The 15,385-nt window shown below is 38.0% G+C and overlaps 1 protein-coding gene across 3 annotated transcripts in view; it reads left to right on the top strand.

Annotated features, from left to right (window-relative positions):
- GRIN3A (glutamate ionotropic receptor NMDA type subunit 3A) overlaps window positions 1–15,385 on the top strand; it is a 142,385-nt gene that overhangs the window by 31,189 nt on the left and 95,811 nt on the right. The gene's annotated exons all lie outside the window — the stretch shown is intronic.

A 15,385-nucleotide genomic window follows, 5' to 3' on the forward strand; every position in this document is an offset into this window, starting at 1 on the left:
CAGAGAAGATTTGTGTCTTCTTGGAAGGATAAGATTTTATGGGAATGCAGATAATAATTTCTCTTGCCTCTGGAGAGAAACTGTATTAGTCAAATAGGAAGGAAAATGACTCATAAAAAATAGACATACATCTCAGCTAAAGGTCAGGCTTCTCTGTCTAAATCTAAACCACACATCACCATTTATTCATTCAACCCACAAATCTTCGCTGTGGCTCTCTAATTTTCTGGGCACCCGTTACTTGGAATTTTACTATAAAAGACAACATCTCTAGCCTCCAAAGAGTCCAAAGAAAGAGAGAGATGAATAAACGATTAATGATTATGCCATGTAATAAATGATTGGAGGATGTACAGAGTGTGACGAGGCAGCAGATAAAAGTGAGGCAAGAAATCCCACTTGAGGGTAAGGCAAGTCAGGAATATTTACATGGAGTAAAGAAAAAAAATGCCTCAGCACAGCCTTGGAAGATGACTGGAAGTTAGTGATGCAAAAAGGAAGGTCAAGAGTGTGCTGGGCAAAGAAAACAACCTAGTCATGGTTGTAGAGAAGAGAGCTCGAGCACTTGTGTAATTCCAAGTGTTTTGGAATAGCTTCCAAGATGAAAGGAAACTAAGATATACTTAGACAATTGAATGAACAAGACAGGATGACACCACGGTTGTGTTTCAAAGGAGATAAGCATGAGGTCTGGAGTATGTAGAGATGTTAACAGTCTGCTCTAATGGATTTTGCATAATCTGGAAAGGGAAACAAGAGATAGGATATCAGAACTCTCCAGGATAATCTAGGACACAGACAGAAAGGAGAGATACAATCAGCATTGTAAACCCAGCATTTGGGGATGCTGGACTATGTTTCAAAGCCTAGGTTATCAATTCTCTCTCTCTCTCTCTTTTTTTTCCTTCTGGGAATAATAAAGACCTCTCAATGTCCCTGTTCTCTGTGGGTCTGTGCCTCCTGGACTGACTTAGAAAACATATTGATGGGCTTTGTAGGTTCTTCTCATTTTAAAACCTACGAGCTTTTGGTGTGATATGCAAGAGTTTCAAAGAAAATAATGCCAAGAGAGGCTAAATAATGCTAATAGAATGAATATATTGGGTTAGTAACTAATTCCAGAAAAAGGCAATGCCAGTGCTCATACTGAAAATCAGATGGAAACCAGAAAATTCATTTGATTTGATTTGATGTTTTTTAGTACTAAATATATTAGCAATTAATGTTTTTGTGCTATCAAGACATCACATGATTGTATGTCACAGTGGAGAAGAAAAATTAGTGCATCATAAATCAGTGCACTCTATACATCTCTTATAAAGAGCAATTACTTGTGGCTTAAGGACTACAGAGAGAAATTAGAGTGTGCAAACTGGACTGAGCCTGAATATTTCCTTTCAAATTCAAGAGATAAAATTAAACACAAGTAGAAATTCATAAATATTAAAATTTAGTAATATGTACTAAATACTATAATAAAGACAGACCACTTAAATTAAACAAATTATTAACCTTTTTAATAGAAAGAGAAATGTCTTTAACTCACTCTTACTCCTTAATTCATGGCATTCCATAAACTGTACAGGAGTTTGGGGTAGGTGAGCTTTAAAAACCAAGGAATAAAATCCTAAGTGCACTAATTGGCTTTTGATGAATCATTCAAACTTAATGATTATGATCTGATTATTGAATGAATATAGGCAATGATTTGACAAGTGAGTTCACAACAGGGCCAGATGCAATCCAGATTTTAGGTTTTTTAATTTCCTAATTAATGACTGCTTACACAGACTATCCTGAAAGAACATAGACCTGTTCATTCAAAGTGTATTGTTCTGGACCTTTGGTCACCAGAACTGCTTAAAGAACCTTTGAATTTGGTCACTAATTCATGAGAGTACTACCTCTGTGACCAGAGACTTTAAGAACTAAATTCAACATTTCCAATGCCTGCTTACTTTGAACCAGGATTTGAAAGGTACAGAGAATTAATAATGCTAATGTGTACCTAGTAATGCAAGTGAAATAAAATATAACATCAAAGTTTAATCATAGTAGCTCACGAGTTTTGCTAAAATGGAAATTTACTGAGATTCTGTTTAATGGCATGCTAATGCTATTTCTGGTGTTAAACTGGTCAATGGCAGATAGCAAGTAATAAATGTGAGTCAATAAAATTTTTTTAAATTTCCAAATTAAATAAGAAGCTATTATACAATTAAACTGATTTTATAATTATGAAATTAATCTGAGGTACTAAACCAGTATATATAAAAGCCATACTACATCACGATTAGTTGAACCATGGTTTAAATGTATAAAATATGTACTTGTATCAATTTTTAAAATGGCTTATGGAATTCAGGAAAAAGTTTATGTCAACTGTGGTGTTAGTCCTAGAGGGTATTTAAAAAAGATATAATCAACATTTAGCTGAGTTTTCATTCTTAGCGCAATAAAGCAAATTAGCATGTGACATAAGCCATCTCTTAATAATGGTTTTAAGCTGCATTGACATAATCAAATTTCCAGAGGGAATTTAACATAATACTAGACAGCTTAATTATCTGGTGCACATTTCAATCATCTCTGACCATGTTCTGAACTCACTTGTCAAAAATATAAAAATATTTTTATAGGAAAATATACCAGCATTTGTCACCAAGGGTGTCTATAACAATAATTTGAATACTTTGATAGTTTTAATTATTATGATACATATAAATGTGTAAGCTCATTCAAATCTTACTGAATTTGACCAAAACTTTGGTGGTGATGTAGGAACTAAAATCTCTCTTAAGCCAACATTTTTGTTCCAGAGTTCTTTTTTCTAATATGTTTTTTATAATTTGCATACATTATTATATGAGTTTCAGGTGTACGATATAGTGATTAGACATCTGTATAACTCATAAGTGATCACCCCACTAAACTAATGCCCCTCCAACGCCATACATAGTTATTACAATATTATTGGCTATATTCCTATGCTATACCTTACATATTCATGACTTTTGTAACTAGCAATTTGTATTTCTTAATCATTTCCCCCTTTTCATCTACCCCCTCCCAATCCCTCTCCCGTCTGATAACCCTCAAATTGTTCTCTGTATCTATGAGTTTCTTTCTGTTTTTGTTTGTTTATTTTGTTCTTTAGATTCCACATATATGTGCAATCATATGGCATTTGTCTTCTTCTATCTGACTTACTCCACTCAGCACAATAACCCCTAGGTCCATCATTAAATATTTTTCTCCATCCCTTTACTTTTAGTCTGTGTGTATCTTTTAATCTGAAGTGAGTCTCTTGTAGGCAGCCATGTAAGGGTCTTGTTTTCTTATCTATTCAGCCACTCTATCTTTTGATTGGAGCATTTAGTTATTTTTCATTTGAAGTACTTGTTGATAGATATGTAGTTATTGCCATTCTTTATTCATATTTTTGATACATATTTTTTTCTTCATAAAGAAATCCCTCCAACATTTCTTGTAATATTAGCTTGGTGGTGATGAACTCTTTTTGCTTTTTCTTGTCTGGGAAGCTCTTTATCTGTCCTTAGATTATAAATGATAGCCTTGCTGGGTAGATTAATCTTGGTTGTAGGTCCTTGCTTTTCATCACTTTGAATATTTCTTGCCAAGCCTTTCTGGCCTGTAAAGTTTCTGTTGAGAAATCGGCTGACAGTCTTATGGGAGCTCCTTTGTAGGTAACTAATTGCTTTGCTCTTGCTGCTTTTAAGATTCTCTCTTTGTATTTAACTTTTGGCATTTTAATGATGTGCTTTGGTGTGGGCCTCTTGGGGTTCATCTTGTTTGAGACTCTCTGAGCTTCCTGGAGTTGTGTGTCTATTTCCTTCACCAGGATAGGGAAGTTTTCCATCATTATTTCTTCAAATAGATTTTCAATTTCTTGCTCTCTGTCTTCTCCTGGTACCCCTATGATGTGAATGTTAGTACACTCGATGTTGTCACAGAGACTCTTTAAACTATCTTCATTTTTTGGATTCTTTTTTCTTTTTGGTATTCTGATTGGGTGTTCTCCTCTACCCCATCCTAAATCACTGATTCAATCTTCTGCTTCATCCACTCCGTTGATTCTCTCTAATGTACTCTTCTTCTCAGATATTGTATTCTTCATTTCTGACTGGTTCCTTATTATGTTTCCCATCTCCATGTTTATGTTTTCTATCTCTTTGTTAAAGTTTTCACTGAGTTCATCTACTCTTCTCTTAAGTTCCTTGAACATCCTTATAACCAGTGTTTTGAACTCTACATCTAGTAGATTGCTTGTCTCCATTTTGTTGAGCTCTTTTTCTGGAGTTTTGTTCTGTTCTTTCATGTGGGACACGCTTCTTTGTCTCTTCATTTTGGCTGCCCTCCTGTGTCTTGTTTCAATGTATTAGATAGAGCTTCTAAGTCTCCCAGTCTTGGTAGAGTTGCTTTATGTAGTAGATGTGCTGTGGGGCCCAATCACACAGTCCTGGGAGGGGTCCAGCTGCAGGCCAGGTTTAGCTACAGCCTGTGCACCTTGGGGGCCACCTGGTAAGTGTCACCAGGCAATCCACAGACAGTTACTGCCCATGCTGGGCTTATAGGTCCTTGAGAAGCCAAGCCAGAAACCAAGGCCGGCTGCTGCTAGTGCGGGGCTTGGTGCTGCTCAGCAAGAGGTACAGAGCATACTGGGGCCAGATGCTGCTCTTTTGGGTTTTGTGAGCCTGCAAGAGCTGTCATGAAGGTTCACAGCAGGAGCCAAGATACCCCGTTTATATGGAATAAACTACTGGAAGAGGGTTGGGTGGGCCCGCAAGTTGGGAGGGGTGGAACAACCTATATTATCCAGGTTAATGGTGACTCAGATATGGGGGCGCCTGCATCTGCAGTCTGGGAGCGGGAAAGGCTCAACAAAGGAACAATGGGTACTGCCAATACTTCTGTCTAGGAGACAGCCACCCCTCCAGCCTTGCCTTAGAGCCCGACAACTCACTACCTCCCCATATGTTCCTGGTGCCTCCCGAGCAAGCTGCCCCAGCATCAGAGCTCAGAGCAAGCGTGTCCATTAGGGAGTAAGGCCGGGCATGGGTCCTTTAAGAGGAACAGCTGAGCCTTCCACAGCCTTCTGCCTCACTCAGCTGCAACCTCTACTGATTTTCACAGCCAGAGTTTTGTCCCTAGTTGTAGGGCTTCTGTTCATCCAGACCTCAGGTAACTCTGCGTACTGGTTGCTCTGTAGTTTTGTTATAATTTTGGTGCAGTCGCTAGAGGAAGTGAGCACAGTTTCTACCTTCTACGCCATCTTGACCAGTCTCCCAGAGTTGTTAAAATGTAACAAGTAATCTTGTCTTCCTTAATATGAAGATGAAAAAGTTGGCATAGAATTTAAAAATTATACCTAATTTTAATATTCTGTTCTAGAAATGCCTTCTTTACTTCTATCTAGATTATTGATCCTGCCATCTCCTACTGCCCAGGAAACAGCTATTCAGATGCACTGTGTCTTCCATTTTTACAGTGCTCTCCACTTCATAAAGCACTTTCACATGTATAGCATCGTGTGCTCCCCACGTTGCCGTGAAGTAGTTGGTTGACTACTAATTATTATTCTCTTGTCACAGTTAAAGAAATGGAAGTCAAGTTCCCCAGAACAGGGCTGATTTCAAATCCAGCCCACAGCCTCCTCAGTACTGCTAAAGCTCATCCATTTTGCTTATAGGATGGTCTTGATGTATTTTGCTCTTGTTTAGACAAAATAGTGATGTGAGCGTTATGCTCTTTTTTTAGCTCAAAGTATATTAAAAGGGGCTGTGAACAGTTGTCGAAGATAGGCTCACTGACACAACAAAAAGGGACAGTAGGTAACCTGACACCATGGAAGGAAAGAGAGAAAATACACTTTCTAAAGAGGTTGGAGAGCTCCAGTATCGCTGTAAGCTCAGTTCCTCTTGGTTCAGTCAACATGGAAGCCAGCCAGCTCCACAAGCCCTGAACACACTATTGTTCTACAGCTAGGCACAATGACTGGTGTTGACATCAGAATGCTGAGAGTCATCAGGGAAATATCAATTATGCCAGCCCAAGGAAGTATGCTAATTTTAATGATAATAATAAAAACACCAATAATAAGAATAATAAGGCTAATATTTACCAAGTACTTACTACATGTCAAATATGTGATGAAAACTCCCTGATTGTCAGATTGTACCTTCTTCTAGACTCCTCCTCCTCCCTTCCCAATCATCCATGGTCCCTTGACCTCCACCTGCAGACTTGGTCCTGCCCTAGAGCCAAGGGCTCATCCAAAATGTAGACAAGGAGACTATGAAGATATTTGCCCCATAATCTAAACACTCAAAAACCAAATCACCATTCCTTTTAGTCTGGCTGAAAATTATGCCCTATTTCTTGTCATGGCCTACTGCCTTATTTCTAAATTATTGCTCAATATGTGTTCTGGTTCTAGTAATCATACTTTCTAGATTTCAAATTCCATGAAAGTTAGGATCATATTGGTCTTATTCACTACTGTAGCTTCGGTAGTCAGTATCCAATGCATGGCACAAAATAGGTATACTCAAAATAGGAATCCATCTGTTTGTTAGATAAACTGAATGTACCAGACTAGCCCTTATTCTTCATTTTTCTAACATTCCTCATTATAAACTACTTCTTACTATTTACCTTGTGCCAAAGCTTTATATACATTGTTATTTAATCCTCACAAACCTTGCAAGGTAGGTCGTATCATTTTCATTGCACAGAAGAAGAAAGTGAAGCTCCATGAAGCTAAATGATTTTCAGAGTCTGTCACACACCACCGGTAAATGGCAGAACCACAATTCAAACAAAGATCTGAGTTACTCCACAAAGAACCACCATGTCCTCTCCTTCGGACTCTCCTGGGAATTGCAATGACCTTCAGAACCCCAGACTGAGGTTTTGGACCTTGTTGCTTGCTGATACTCTTTCCTGATGTCAAATGCCCGGATTTGCAATGACTACCTATCCCTGCTTCACCCTTTCCTGTGTTGCGACATTTTGCCTGAGCTCTCTGAAGCACCATATGACTTCTTATCTTCTGTAGCCACACGCTCTTGATCAATGCCCTCCCTTCCCCAAGTAGGTGACAATATTAAGCCCCAGAGGTTGCACCTGGATAGGTATATTTTGTATGAGTGAGCTGGGAGAACAGAGCTCAGAGAGTGAGTGGCAGCCAAAGGCTTTCAGGATTACCAAGGGTCAGGTGAGAGAAGCAAAATATAATCATTCAGAACAAACGGCACAAGTGGGGTGGGGTATAGATGAACTAGTTAAGTATTAATAATTAGATGGAACTAGAATGGGGGTGGTGGAGAAGAATGCGTGATCAAACGCCCAGTACAGGAAGCTTGAGTAATTACCACAAACTGACCTGCTATGCCCCTGACTTCCCTTGTTGGAAATCGGCCTGGGATGAAGGATTAAGTTGCTTCAAAGGGAACTGCAGACATGCTTCTGTGTTACTTCTACCTGAAGACGTTCATCTCTGTATCCATGGCCTGGCAGATAATAGGCTTTCAACACATGTTTTGCAGGATGAACAAATCAGCCAGTTTGGTTTTCTTTTATGACAGTGTTATGTGTGCCAGCACTTCCTCCTAAAACTGGGCCAGTCTACACCATTGTCTGCTTTTTTCCAGGAAACCAACCTTCTCCATATTGCTGCAGTGAAATAGACCACAGCTGGCAGGACTGGCAAAGTTATGCCACTGCACCATGCATCCATGGTCCTGCCTTCGGAAGCATTCGTTGTATTTTACTACTTTGTTATGTATTGTTTGATGTAGATCACTCAAATCCTGAGGGATATGTGCTAAGATCTTCGTTGACAACCCCATACATATCCGTTGAACATCATTGTGGATTATAGTTTCAATCATGAAATCCAGTAGAATTTAAGAGAAAAACAAGTGAATTTTTCCAAACTTTCGTACTCTACCAAACACAAAACTGATGTCATTAATTATACAACTGGCTTTCTTTGTTAAATCGCTGTTAATGAAGAAATGCAAGTCTTTTCTTTTGGTTTCCAGTAGGTGGCATTTAAGCTTCTTGGATTCTTGCTTTATATAAAGTCTTGATAATGCTTTTTTAATTTTCTCATAGATATTTAATCACGCTCGCTACCCTCAGTTTCAGTCCCTGTCAGTGTCAGCAACATTCTCTGCAGCATTTGCTCAGATTCCCCTGGGCTCCATGGTGATCGGTCTTGGAGGGAATGGGAAGAGGGTTTGGGGGTTGGGGGCTGTGGCTCAGCCTCAGTTTTGCTGTTGTTCCTCTGCGGTCCCATCCCGCTTCTCTGTTTTCTGCCCTGATGACTGTGCCCTGCAGCCACTGCTATCCCAGGCAGGAATGTTCAGGGAACTCGCAGCATGAACTCACCACTCCTTCTCCCCTCCCCCTCCTCCTGAAGGGGGCTCCAGCAGCTGCGATAGGCAGCTTCTTTATTACTCCCAGTCTACCACCCGACACCCGGGGTTCTGACCTGTGGTAGCTCTTATGCACAGATCGCATGCTTAGACATACTAGTGTGCAGTTTGGGTGTTTTTGTTGAGTTTTAGATGTTCAGCTTATTGTTGTTTCAAGGGGAGAAATCTGGGGACATCTCTCACTCTGCCATGTTTTCCACCTTTTAAGGAAATGCAAGTCTTACCATTTCACAATAGTCGTTACAAATGGCGGGAGTGGGGGGTAGTGAAGAAACTGGCTGGGAAGCCAAGTGCATACCGGGCAGCAGGCTGGGCCCCCTTGCCAGCTCCCATGTGCCAGCCACACAGGGCCTGTCATTCTAACCCATGCCGTAACACATCTTACAAGTGACTTGATTCCACGGGCCTTTAGGATTACTCGCAAATAATTGAAACTATAAATAGTAAATCTACAAATGTCAAGGCTCTACTTCACATGTTGCTCTTATCAAGTGGAGAGAGCAGACTAGAGTACTGGCCAAAAGCACAGGCTTTCAAGTCCTAGGAGTTTGGGTTTTGGATCCAGGCTTTCTTTCTTAGTAGCTACGCAACCTTGGGAAAATTACTCTCTTTCTGAGCCTCATTTTTGTCATCTGTTAAAGGAGGCTAATCATCATAGTCACCTCATGAGGCCACTGTGAGGATAAAATAAGACAATGTGCATAAAGTACTAGGGACGTCAGTAGGTATTATTAGCTCTTCATTTGTATTATTTTATTAGGTTACAATTTCTGGGCATTATGTTTGCCTGAATCCTTAATGGAACAATAAAAACAATTAATTTATGTAAAAGCCCGGGCTTCTAAAAGACTACAATTTAATTTTCAGAAAAAAAAAAAGATTTCTATATAATATAGGTCAAATGAGGTGTGAGATAATGAGAAACCGAAAACCCCCTGCAGCCTGTTTGGCTGAGCAGAGGCGATAGCAGCACAGAAAGCCAGTTCTGAGCCCTTTGAACACCTTTAGTAATCAGCAGACTTATGGAAGGAAGGGCATTTCATCTCTGTTAACAGTAAAGGAAATATGCTCACTTGAGCTTTCTGAGCTTTGGCCTAGAAGGCACAGCTAAATGTGTTTGCTTGCCAAGAAAGAGCTGCAAGAATTTCATCTTTTCTCCACTCTTAAAGCAAACCCGGCTTCATTACCTCTTTTCTTCTGTCAAGGGAATATCTCAAAGCTCTCTGGCAAGCTTTTTACTGCAGCCAATACTGTTTTTGAAACTTTTACTGATCCAGAAAATAGATGAATCTGTGCTCTCAGGGAGAACAGAGATCGACAGGGGATCTTCAACATTTGGCACCCAAAATGCCTTAACTTGTGAAGTGACACTAGAACTAGTTACCAAAGAAAGGATTGGCTGGGGAGGGGAATGGGTCTCTGCTGTAAACATAACATCTCCCAAATAAATAGCTTCTCCCAGCCTGAGACAGACTTGCTGTTTTCCTACTAAGGAATTGGTGTAATTGGTATTTGTAAAAGATATCTATTTCAGGGACCATTGTGTGACAATAGACAAGAGAAAGGAAAAAGGACAGTAGCAAAGAAAAACGTTGTCCTGCAGTCACTTTAGCAAGCACTTCCGACACAATGACTTTAAGCAGATTGTAACGGCTACCACTTACTGACCCTCGCACGGTGCCAGGCGCTTTGCACGCATTCGCTCTTTCTCACATTCAGTTCTCAAAATGAATCTGTAAGGTAGGAGGTAGTATTATCCTTGTTTTGGAGATGAGGGATTTGTGACTCAGAAATGCTAACTGACTTGTAGAAGGTCACAAGGTAGAGCCAGAATTGAAGCATTAGGTTGCCCTAACTCCTCAGCCTTAACAATTATACGCACTGCCTCTCAGAAGAAGAGAGAAAAGCTTAGGTTGCTTACTTTACCACCAGCAAGGGACTTAACGTTGAAGACACTATGAAAGAGGACAATGCAGAATCAAACAGAGGGACTATAGAAGTAGGTGGTGACTCCAGCCATTTATCTAGGACTAGGAAGATAGTACCTAGTCAAAGAAGAATGAATGGTCAAAATGAGACCGCATTCTTAGTTAAATATGTGATGTTTTTATAAATCATTATATATGTTTACCTATATATAGTGAGTAGTCAGTCATCTTTATATACATCCTTTATTTTCATTCTAAAGTCCCAATTAGAGAATGCTTATATAATGCAAATACTTGCATCCACCTACCACTACTAATCATAATTAAAATTTTCCTGGAACATTCTTTCCCCTTCCCCAGTTTTGCCACATCCTATTGCATTTACAGTAATTTCCATAATTTATAATTATATTAAGTCCTATATATCTACTACTGTAATCTTGATTGATTAGTAAATGTTCTTTATATTTTGTGAATATAACTCTTCGTCTTTTAATTCCATTGCAAATATTCCCATGTTTCTTATGTTCCTTTATTTTTTATTTATGATAGGTGTTTAATGCTAGAAATAAGGTATATTGTAATATTAAGTTTAAGGTATTTCTCTTTGTCATTTGTGATTTCTGAAGCATATTACCACCTATTTGGTCTTTTAGTGATATGACATGGTATTTTTACTTTTAAATGGCCTGGAATTTATTTTTAATATATGGTGGAATTAGGAATTTAGATGATGTTATTTTTTCAAATAATTATATTCTCAATTCTTAATCTAATATATATTTCTTCTTTACTCCTTTATAACTTTTGATGTATAATATATCAATAGAGTATATTAAATCAAAATTCATGTACTTCTTTATATACACTAACATCTGTTTTGTTAGTACTTCCCTGTTTTAATAATGTTTTATAAAAATTTTTATAAATTTTTATAAAAGATTTTCTGTTTCTCATTATCTCATACCTCATTTGACCTATATTATATAGAAATCTTTTTTTTTTTTTTCTGAAAACTAAATTGTAGTCTTTTAGAAGCCCAGGCTTTTACATAAATTAACTGTTTTTATTGTTCCATTAAGGATTCAGGCAAACATAATGCCCAAAACATATATTCTCATATGTTCTAATGCCTTTTAAGGCAAGGCTCCTTTATCATTTTTCCAGATTTTGTTAGCATTCTTGACTGACTTCTCTGTGTGTGGAACTTAAATATTTTATAATTCCACTCTGACCTAGAGCAGGTGAAGGAATCTTCCCTTATACCATTGAAAGATCCTCTGACACTTCTGAGTCCTCCAACACAGCCAACTGCACTGCCACCTTGGTGACTCCTCTCTTCCTCCGAGTCGGCACTCAGCTTAAGGTTTCACTCATGAGTGCATTTCAGCATGGGCATTCCCCATCCACACTTCTTGCCCTATACTTTTGGAAATTTCAACCTCCAAAGTAATGTAGAAGCAGGTAGTGATGGGAATAAAACCCTAAAAGTCAATGGAGTGAAGTGGTGTATAATCTTAGGTAGACATAAATATTCAATTCAAAGCGTAGGAAAATTACATTTGAAAATCCTTTAAATTACCTATTTAGTTAGGCATATATGGTTTTCTATGTACAACTATGTGCAATAATATGTATATATTATAATACATAAAATATATATAATAAACAGATTCATTTAAGGAAATGAGAATTATCAGTACTATTTAACTTCATATTTTCTCTCCCTCTACCTCCTTCTACTGAGCCTATTTATTTTAACTTATATAAATTGAATGTACTTATGAGGCAGTTTTACTCTATTGCATGATTGAGAGAGGCTTCCTGATTCTTGGGTTGTTCTGTTACTGGATCTCTGATTTAGGAGGCAAACAATGTAAAAATTATTTTAAAAAATTATGCCTTCTCTCAGGCCATGACTTTGCCCTTTGCAAACAGTAAACTATATGTAAAACATAGGTTTCATTTCTCAACTTGGTTTGATAGGTCTGACTTGATTTTTGTCCCAGATTTTGATAAACTTACTATTAGAATTGAATTTCAGTGTTATAGATTTTCATATCTTTGTGTGTGTGCATATATGTGCACATGCCTATACCTTTATCATCATATGTAGAGAAACTAGGAGATGCTGCATCTGAGGCTGCTAGATAAATATAATATAACTAGATGTTTCTAAAATATTATTGAATAAATATTCATTTGAAGAATTATGTTCCTTGAGTCTGTAGAAGGATTAAATTCAACATTTGGAATTTCTTAATAGGATCACTTGTAGGGATGAGTGTGATCATCTGAATTAATCATTATCCACAAGAGTTGGGGGGTGGTCTTCAAGGTCTTCACTTTATTCCCATGTCACTCTCTCATGCCAATTGCATTCGTTTCTCTGTCTGGTGCTAAGTACTCAATATGATTAGCTAATTTTGCTTTTCTATTTAGCAAGAGGAAAACATTTCATCCCTGTCTCCATGGTAGCTTGCTCCTCACATACGGATTTAAGGAATCCCTCTATAGGAAGTATATGATGAGCCTGTGTTCCAAATGGGGCCAAAATGTTGGGCCTTGAAGCTCTTCTCAGTCTTCCAATGAAGAGATTATGATCATAGGACTTGAAGCAAACAACAACAACAAAAAAGAAAGCTGATAAATACTCTCTGATTATCTAAGAACTGTACTAGAAGAGATGGTCGAGATATGGTTCTTGTCCTAAAGAAACTTCCAATCTAGTGTGGGAGGTAAATTCATAACCCAATAGCTACATTATGGCATGAAAAGTAACAAAGGGGTGAATGAAATAACCCCACGACATAGACAAGAGATGATGAATTCTGCTTGGTCAGCAGTCAGAGAAACACTCAAAACAAACAAAAACCAAATTCACCACTGCAGGAAATCAACAGGGCAAAAATACTGTAAGAAAAAAAGATCAGCAGCAACAGCAGCAGAAACAGTAGTAAATGCTACATAGACTAGTTTCTGGAAATCCCCATGGAAGAGCTGAGTTTTGAAGGGTGAATATGAATACAGGCAAATGCATTTCCAGGTGGAGAGATCAGCATATCGAATTTCTGTAGGCATGAAAATACTCTTTCCGATACAAGAAAAATAAATGACTTGTCTTGGTGTGCATGGTTGAAGTATTGGAGATTAAAGACTAGGAATGGCCTCTTAAGTCATACTCCTGATATTGAAAATTATCCTATGAGTGATTCAGAGGTTATGGTGCAGAAGAATAATATAGTCATATTTATGTTTTAGAAATAAAACTGGCAACAGAATAGGTAGCTGAGGCCAAGAAAACAGTTGGAAATAGTTTGTTCCTGCCAGCTAAATGTAGAGCTTACCTTCCATTGCTCTTTGCTTCTGGAAGAGGGTTAAGGCAGAGGAGGAAATAAAGAGGAAGAAGGAAAGGAAGAAAGCTAAAAGAGGAGGACAGAAAGAACTGTTTAGAGCAATTTATATTAATCAGTAATAGAAGGAGTGAGGAAGTGAAGCTTTCATTCCTCTTACCTCAAAATCTTGTGTGGCTTCTCAAGCCTGGAAACCAGGAACTGACTACTGGATATTGTCTCCTGGTTTGTGACTCTCTCTTTCTTTCTTTTGCCTCTCATATCAGATCTCGTCATTACATTTTAATAAAAAATAAAAAATAAATTAAAAAAAAAAAACACTTTCTCATCACTCTTCCTACCAGTGAACACTGGCTTCCAGTTTAAAAACTTAGATCCTAGAGGGCATATCTCCCTGTTGAATGCCTGTAGTTGATCCCCAAAAAACTGTTTTTATCATTATAAGCCCTGTTCAAAGCTTAATTTGGAAAGACAAAAATCAAATTCTTAGAATAAATTTTAAGACTCCAGCCTGCCTACCACCATGATTGCTCTCATTTACTGCCTTTGGTCATTGTTTTTCTCCCATACATCCCTTTGGAATCCCCACTCCTTACTCTACACATATCAAATCCCTTTCAGTCCTTCAAAGAATTCAAAGTTCAGCTCAAATTCTATTTCTTGTTACATATTTTTTGATGGGTAAGGGGAGGCCACACTTCTTTCCTTTTGTACAAGGGCTTAAAACTTTACTGAGATGGTCCTCCTCATTTCCCTACTTATATTATTGACCTGAATATTTAGCACTTTCCCAAAAATAGTCCAATAGTCTAAATAGTTCCCAGTGGGAACATATTTAGTTCAATCTGGTCGATATTTATTGTGCACCTAACATAAGTAAGGCTTCATGCTAAACAGTCTAAGGATGTCACTATTAAAGGACAAATATGTCAAATGTCTGCTCGGGAAGAACAATTTAACAAATTTATTTATTCAAGGACTATTTTCACTTTACCTATATAATTAATAACTTGTGACTTTTCAAATAAGATACTCTTCCTTCATTGAGTTGGTGAGTCCCATAAGTAGGTACATTTGTGATGGAAGTTGTATAAGCACACATTTCACAGCAAGAATCCAGTCTCAGTGTGTACATTAATGTAATCAAGCATTTAATATTGGACTATACACTTAATCTTAATGTATGTATTGTTAATTATTCTATATGTCTTATTCTGTTCAGGCTGCTAGAACACAGACTCGGTAGCTTATAAAAAACAAATTTATTCCTCACAGTTCTGGAGGCTGGAAGTTCGAGATCATGATGCCAGCCTTGTTGGGTGAGGGCCCTCTTTTGGATTACAGACTGCCGACTTCTCACTGTGTTCTCAAATGGTAGAAGGGCCATTAATCTCATTCATGAAGGCTCTGCCCTCATGACCTAATCACTTTCCCAAGGGCCCCCACCTCCTCATACCATTCCAATAGGCATTAATTATTATTTCAACATATAGATTTGGAGTCAACACAGACAATCAGGTCATAGCACCACACATATTGGAAGAAGTGTCTTCCTCAGGGGCTAGAAGTTTGGGAAATTGTGATGTATCCATTTTCTGCACCATTCTTATACAAGTACCTGTTGTTAATTTTAAAGGAAAGT

The sequence above is a fragment of the Pteropus medius genome, unplaced genomic scaffold, assembly GCF_902729225.1.
Source record: "Pteropus medius unplaced genomic scaffold, Ma_sr-lr_union100, whole genome shotgun sequence".
Lineage (NCBI taxonomy): Eukaryota > Metazoa > Chordata > Mammalia > Chiroptera > Pteropodidae > Pteropus > Pteropus medius.